Raw genomic sequence first — 7,673 nt, forward strand, 5'->3', positions numbered from 1 at the left:
ATTACTTCACAAATTTTCACAAGTTGTCTCTAAATACATACAAGTAGATTTATTTGGTTTATTTGATTTATTCTTTAAGTGTTAAGTTTCCCTAGAATGGGGTTTACCATTTGTTCTTCATTTGTTACTTCCTCTCATTGCCAAGTACAATAAGGAACCTGATATTACTTCATACATGCTACCCATTCCAAGATACACTTAACTATTATGATCACCAGAAGTGCTATTGACATAAATAGTATATAATAAGGTGAACAGAAACACAACATCCCTTTCTAATAAGTGTTAGGAACTACAGAACCATTTGGCATAAAATGAAAGCACTATTAAATTAATTTTTATTTACTGTAAAACCCAGTGATCAGAAATTCTACTCAATATTGTCAACAACTCCATGCAATCTCTTTATTCAACCGATTCAAACATGATACCCAAACTTTTGAAGTCACCTGTTTTCTTTCTTTTCATCTTTCCTTCACTGTTGAAATGTACTTTGTGTTCTTGCTGATGTGTTTAGCTTTTGCAACTTGATAAGTGAATGGAAATTCATTCAAGCTGAGTTTTCTTGCTCCTTGAGTAGTTATTGTTCTGTTTTGTTGGTTGATATATTTAAAGCATTTCCTTCCTCGGCCAAGCACAAACTCTTCCGCTCACTTGCACCTCAATTTAAAACCAAAACCAGGGCCCGGCACAATGGTGCAGTGGTTAAGGTCCTCCCTTTGCATGCCCGGGATGCCATATGGGTGCCAGTTCTAATCCCGGCGGCCCACTTCCCATCCAGCTCCCTCCCTGTGGCCTGGGAAAGCAGTTGAGGACGGCCCAAAGCTTTGGGAACCTGCACCCGCGTGGGAGACCCGGAAGAGGCTCCTGGCTTCGGATCGGCATAGTATCGGCCGTTGCGCTCACTTGAGGAGTGAATCATCGGACGGAAGATCTTCCTCTCTGTCTCTCCTCTCTTTATATCCGCCTTTCCAATAAAAATAAAATAAATCTTAAAAAAAAACCAAAAATTAAAAAAAAAACCCAAACCAAAACCCAAAGGCTCTAACTGGAAAAAGTGAAAATGATATTCTCCAGAACTGAGTGTTCTAGAGGTAAGAATTGTACATGCTGTATTTTTTAATGCCAAGGAAGCTGTAATTTTATCAAAAGACATTGATGGCAATAGCTTTAAACGTCATGAGGAAGTGGCTTAGGAAAATTTCAGGTTCCAGTAAGCTCTGTGATCTTGACAGTTTCATATTAACTTAGGAAATGGTTTCTCAGCCCTGGCTATGGGGTCTAAATAAGAGTTTCTGTGCCTACACAGAGAGCTTCTACTGCCTGTTCTCTCATTTGCCTTGCAAAAGAGTGAGGTTTATGAGGTATATGGAGTCTCTCAACTTCTAGACATCAGTTCCTTATCTCTGAGTCTTCTGGAGTTGAGTTCTGATTCTATATTGGTTCTTTCTCACACCGACTCATAAGCTGCTCCATTCTTTGATGTGCAACAGAAGTTGCAGCTCATCTGGGACACTGTGCCAGTCAGTATCTAAGAGACACTGCCTCTCAACATGATACTGACTTTTGTTTATAAAAGATGTCCTACCTTCAGACCAGAGAAGGTCTCCCCAAGAGGCCACTGAACTTAACTGGACAATAAGACGCTGAACTTTATGCTAGGCATGTGTTTGCAAGGAATGAATCTCAACTGAACTTGTTCTATGGTTATGCAACAAGGTGGAGGAATCCACCATGGGGGGAGGGGTATGGGAGGGGTGGGGGGAATCCCCAGTGCCTATAAAACTGTACCACATAATACAAGGTAAACAACAATAAAAAAAAAAAAAACTCAAAAAAAAAAAAGATGACAGTGGCACCTGAGGACACTTTGGAATTAGGAACAGATCAAACCAAATGTACTACTAGCTTGAATTATCCACAGTTTTCTTTGAGAAATATGTTCTTCCTTTCCAAGGGATTTTAAAAATAAGATTAGTTTTAAGGTGAAATTGAGAGAGGTATCTTTTTTTTTTTCTGAGTAGTTCTCATTATGTGAGGCAGCCTCAGAATTGGCTAGGTAGCTCAGAACTCACAAGGACAAGTGGAAACAAAAAATAAAATCTATAATCTCTGTAGTCTGTTTCATAAACACTGATTGGCAAGTCTTACTCACCCCTATTTTTGATGATGTTTCTCTAGTTGAGAGGGATGCATGCCCAGGTGGACCACCAACTAGGTTGGGGAGAGTCAAGGAATGAGGGAAAGCAGATGAAACAACTACCTCCAATGTCCTTTTTTCTTCTTGTATCTGGGGAAAGTGGATAGAGAAGCAGCTATTTTTCAATTGGTTGCTGAAATTTTAGTGCTTCTTGACTTTTCTAACATGAGTTAGAAAAAAAGTATCAAGCTCTCTGAGTTCCCTGAACTTTCTGAAGTCCTAGCAAAGATCCTCCATTGTGGTGTGTTATCAGTTCTGCTGATATGAGAAGCATCAAGACTATTATTTCTAAATCTTCTGGAAGGGTCCTTGCAGTCTTAGCCTTTAGTTGATGTGATTACTGGGTTGATGTCGTTCATCTTTAAATTGAAGTCAACTCTAGAGCAGCACCTTAGTTTTATACTCAGAAAGCCAATGCACCATAGACAAGACCATGGCTTTTTGGCTGTCATTCCCTTTGGAGTCCTTGCTAGTGTTGCTTATGTCTGAATTTGATGAGACAAAGCACATAGGGTTCTCTGTCTAGTCAGCTAGTGGCTAGCTGTCTTGCCAACATCCTAACTTCACCGTACAGACAAGGCCAAGGAGATGAGGAGGCTTGTGTTGCACAGTGGGTAGGTTTGAGGTCAAAGGGAAGGTATGACCCAGCACATCAACTTACACACATGCTTCTCCCTTAACCTTGCAACTACCCAGGGAGACAGACTTGGAATACACTCTGCTTTATACTTGAGAAAACAAATTCCAAAATGATTGGACCAAAGTCGTTGACATGACTGGTCAATGATCATACTCTGAAATGTGAGGAATACACCCATACCATTTGTTTCTCAAAGTGCTTCTCTTTCTATTTCGTTCCCTTTCTCCCATGGGCGAAGAGCCCTCCAAAGCAAAGTTATTTAAACTATGCCTCTCCCACTACATATTAGCAGAAAAATAATTCATTCAAAAAATATCGGTTAATTTGTAAAAAAAAAAAAAAAAAAAAAAAGAAGAAGAAGAAGAAACCCTGTATCTTCTTATGAAGCTAACAAGCTGGTACGGGACAGACAGTAGAGACAAATGATCACATATGGTATGCCAGAAGGTGATAAGGGCAATGGAGAAAAGCTTATGCAGGAGAGGTAAGAAGCGTTTGTTGCTTTTGGAGAATATGAGCCTGGTTGCTGTTTTCCAGAACATTTTAGACAGAAAGTAGAGTAAATGCTAGGGCTCTGGGATAAGAAATACTACAAACTGATGAAAGAGCAGGCAGCTGGTGACCAGGAAAACCAGCAGCAACAGATGATTTCACAGGAAAATTACCCATTGAGACACTTACGGCCCACCTGATGACTTGGACTTCTAACTTAGTGAGATAGAAAGCACTTGGAAGCTTTTTCCTAAGAATGATGTGATTTGAGCTGGCATATTTTAGAGCAATTATGATTAGAACAGCTTGAGAGGGGAGAAGTAGAAGCAGGGAGATTAATTAGAAAGCTGTGGCAATGATATAAGAGAAAGAAAATGATGCTTAGAACTAGGTTATAGAAATTGACTTCTGAACAGATAGAACAAACAAGATATGCTGAAAAATAGGATGTGACAAATCACAGTCTGGGCGGAAGGAGACAGGAGGCCTGGGATGCTGAATATGTGCTTTGGCCCCACTGCACATTGCAGTGTTAGGTGAAGTTCACAGGAAAGCTCAGGGCCTTATTTTCCATTCCTATGAAAACAGATTTAACATTTAATCAAATCTATAAGGAAGAAATCGTTATGAGGTTATGTGCAAATGTTTGCTTGTTTGAATTGCAGCTATCTGTAATCTTGTGCAAGTTAATTAGACTGAACAACTGTGGGAGCAGGTAAAGATCAAATCTAGACTATTAAACAAAAACAACAAAAATAGACCGAAATTAAAACATTGCTGTTATGAAGAAATAATTTGGAGATCTTTATTTTAAAAAGCAAATATCTTTATAAATTCAGGAATAACCATAGAGAAAAATGATTCTTGAAAATTGTTTTACCCAGTAGAAGAATGGATTTTGTGTTCTTCAATTCTAAATCTGTCAGTCAAGCATTAATGAATACATGCCCTCCAACACTAAAACAAAAAAAATCCACATTTTTAGTTTCAGTTGAAGCACAAAACTTGTTTTGTTTTCCCTTCTCAAGAGGTCTGTCATCACCATGGAATTTTTCTAAGTTTTTACTAAGGAGAGAAATGTATGATTATACTATTCTATGTGACAAAAATTTTACAACTTTTCTCATTTTGGTTTCATAAAAAAAGCCAAGCTGTTTATTTCTGATTTACAAATATAAAAAAGCACCTGGATGAGTCATGGGGAAGAGGGCATTAGGTCACTCTGTGGTGCTCAGTGCTGATCTGCTTACTCAGATAGAGGGATGGTGCTTAATGACCCCTTCCTTTTCTTGTTTTGATTTCTCTAGAACTTTCCCAAGTCTTCTCTGTCAGACTAAGTTCAAGTTGCTCAATACCCTGGATGGCATTTGATAAACCATTTAATAATCTAATAAGCTGATTTATTAGTATGGATAAAAATTGGTCCTTGGGCTCCCTGAGATCTCTGCACCTTGAGGAAAATCTCCCAGAAAGAGAATGGCCTTAACTACACTTAGGCACTGGCAAGATGTCCGTTGGGAAGGAGTTCCTTTGAGAAATGCTCAAGAAATAAGGGTCGGTTTCCTTTCTGTCTGTGTTTTAATTCAGCAGTCTTCAGTACTGTCCCTGAGACTATCTTAAAAAGTCCACATAATCCAAATGATTGCCATGATAACACCAGCACCTGATTTACATTTTTCATTCTCATTCTCTCAGAAATATGTCGTGTCTCCCAAAGGGTACACAATGCATGATGTCAGGATCATTCTGATGGCTAAGAGGATGTATGCTTGGATATTTTTGTTTTTAAAGTTTGTCATCTTTAAGTTCAAATATAATAAATACCAACAGACCTAATTTGCTTTACAAAAAAGTTGTAGGGTGTCCTCAATATTATTATATATGTGAAAAAAGGCCTGAGACCAAAATGTTTGAGAACTGTTGCTTTAAGCTGTCTTCATGCATCGAGCAACAATTCAGCCAACATTCCACAAATAAAGAGACTATGGAGTGGGATTCTGATTAAATTTAGAAACTGTGAGAAAATACGTTTTCCAAGATTGACATATAAAGACAAAACCACCGGGGGCTGCTCCCTTCGGAGTGAGTACACCAAGGGGGGGAGGTCTCCGTGACTAGGCAGGTTCAGGGCCACCCGCCGCCCTCATTGGGTAGTGAATGGGATTGGGGAGGGGTGCCACCTTAGGCCTGGGAGTTTAAACTTCCAGCAGCCTCCTGGCTGCTGATAGGTCTCAGGAAGGGGCATCTCATGCCTGGGTCCCAGATGCCAGCCACCATGGGCACGTGGTGATCTGTGCCCGGTCTGCCAGTGTACCATTTGGTGCTAGGCTCTGTTTGCTGGCCACCCGGCCAGGGAGCTCTAGGATTTTGGTTCTTTGAATCGCTGCTTAGGTAGCTCCAGATTGAACCCACTGTTCTTCTAGGAAGTGAAGCAATCATAAAGATCCCCAATGACAGTAACTCTTCCTTTGAAAAACTTGTAATCACTGAACAATGATGACCACCAAATACCAGTTCATGAAAAAGCTATGGCTCAGAATCATATCCTGTTACCTGACATGATGATGGATCAGGAGAAGGGTCACATCAACCACGGCCATTACATTAACTAGCACTAGAACCATATCTGGAGGCAGATTCTGTGAGGGATGTGTGAGCCAAATCCTGTGGAAATTCTAGCCCCACTGGTTAGCTCAAGAGATGGGGTGGTGATGGACTAAGCTAGTGTGACCAAGGAGCCTGCCATCAATCACAGGTAAAGGAACCCCCAATAGTCTGGACTGGTCAGGGCAGCAGCACCCGATTGTGCATCCTGAATAGGTTATAGGGTAGACTGGGCTGCAACGTTCACCAGCTCATACAAGGCCAAATGGAAGGCCAGACTGTGCCGGGCACTGGCCTAAACCCAAGGGCATGTATGAGAACTGGGTCTGGGAGTGGATTAAGTAGAGGAACCTGGGAAACTCCCCTGGCAAGTCATAGCTCCCGCTGGTGAACATGTGGTCCAGACCTGGGGGTTGGACAAGCTGGGAAAAGTAGCTCCAACAGCTGGGTAATGTGTCAATTGGAAATGTAACAGGATAGATCAGGCAGGACTGAGCAAACCTTAGCCCACAAACAAAACTAGAGACCAGGACGGAGCACAGGTCATGCCGAGCTAGGCTCTTGTACCTACTGGTCTGCATGAGCCAGGAACGCTAAGCCACAGCGTCTAAGCCAGAGGTCAGGACAGGTGAGGGACTGAATCAAGCTGAGCCAGAACAACCACTGGCATGTGCGTGATCTATGGCTGGGAACAGGCCAGGTTGGGGAGCTAAGGGGACAACCCTAGCTGGGTTGAGGTTCCCACCAAGGGGCGTGTGGGCTGGAATGGGGGCTGCGTTCTGATCAGGAAACGGTTGTAGTCTCCCTTGGCACAAGTGTGGACTGGGATTGGATGCACCAAACCGGGCCAGACTCCAATACCCTCTGGTGTCCTGGAGGACCAGGATAGATGTGCAATGGACTAGGCAAGGCCTTAAACCCCTACTGGGCCATGTGTGAGCCATGTGTGAGCCATATGTGGGTATGGACAAACCATGACTGGGCTGAAACATCCAACAGCAAGAACCAGTTTGGGTTGAAGGCCAGTCAGGAAAAGCCACAGTTCCTGCTAAGACAGAAGGTGAACTGAGTAGGGCTGGCTCATGGACTCAGTGGTAAGCGTGAAACCTGGCATTGGGAGAGGTTCTGATGGAGGAGCCTGGGCAACTCCTCTGGCAGGACACAGACCCGGCAAGTAAGCGCAAGAAATGTGATAGGAAACAGCCCAGAACAGGCCATGGAAAGTTACCCACTGGCATATATTTGGCAGGGGTCGGGGGAAGACCAGGCTGAATCTGTCCATGTCATCCACTGGCAAATCCAGGCACCAGAACAGTGTGGGTCGACCCAGGTTTTGTCGCAACAAAAACTAGTACACAACACGGAATGCCAAGGTGGGGTTGCCTGTGCCGGAAGGGACCGCAGTGCCCAACCAGCAAGCGTCAGAACCAGGAAGGGAGGGGGCAGAGCCAGCAGGGGAATAAAGGGAGGGTTCCTTTGCTGGGCAGCTACTCCCACTGGAGAGCATGAGCTGGGATGGGGGCAGACCGGACTAAGCAGGGCTACAACACCTGTGCGCCTCATGTGGACTAGATCAGGGAAAAGCCAGGCTGGGCGGATTATTCCTACTGGTGCAAACAAAATTAGAGTGGGTGAGGGTTGTTTGTGCTTAGCCACAGCATCAGCTGGCAGAAGCTGGCACTGGGCGCTAGTTCTGTCAAGTCAAACCACAGAATCACCTGGAGAGTGCATAATCCG

Source organism: Ochotona curzoniae, unplaced genomic scaffold (assembly GCF_017591425.1).
Source record: "Ochotona curzoniae isolate NIBS_2020 unplaced genomic scaffold, NIBS_Ocur_1.0 contig_3498, whole genome shotgun sequence".
NCBI classification, from domain to species: domain Eukaryota; kingdom Metazoa; phylum Chordata; class Mammalia; order Lagomorpha; family Ochotonidae; genus Ochotona; species Ochotona curzoniae.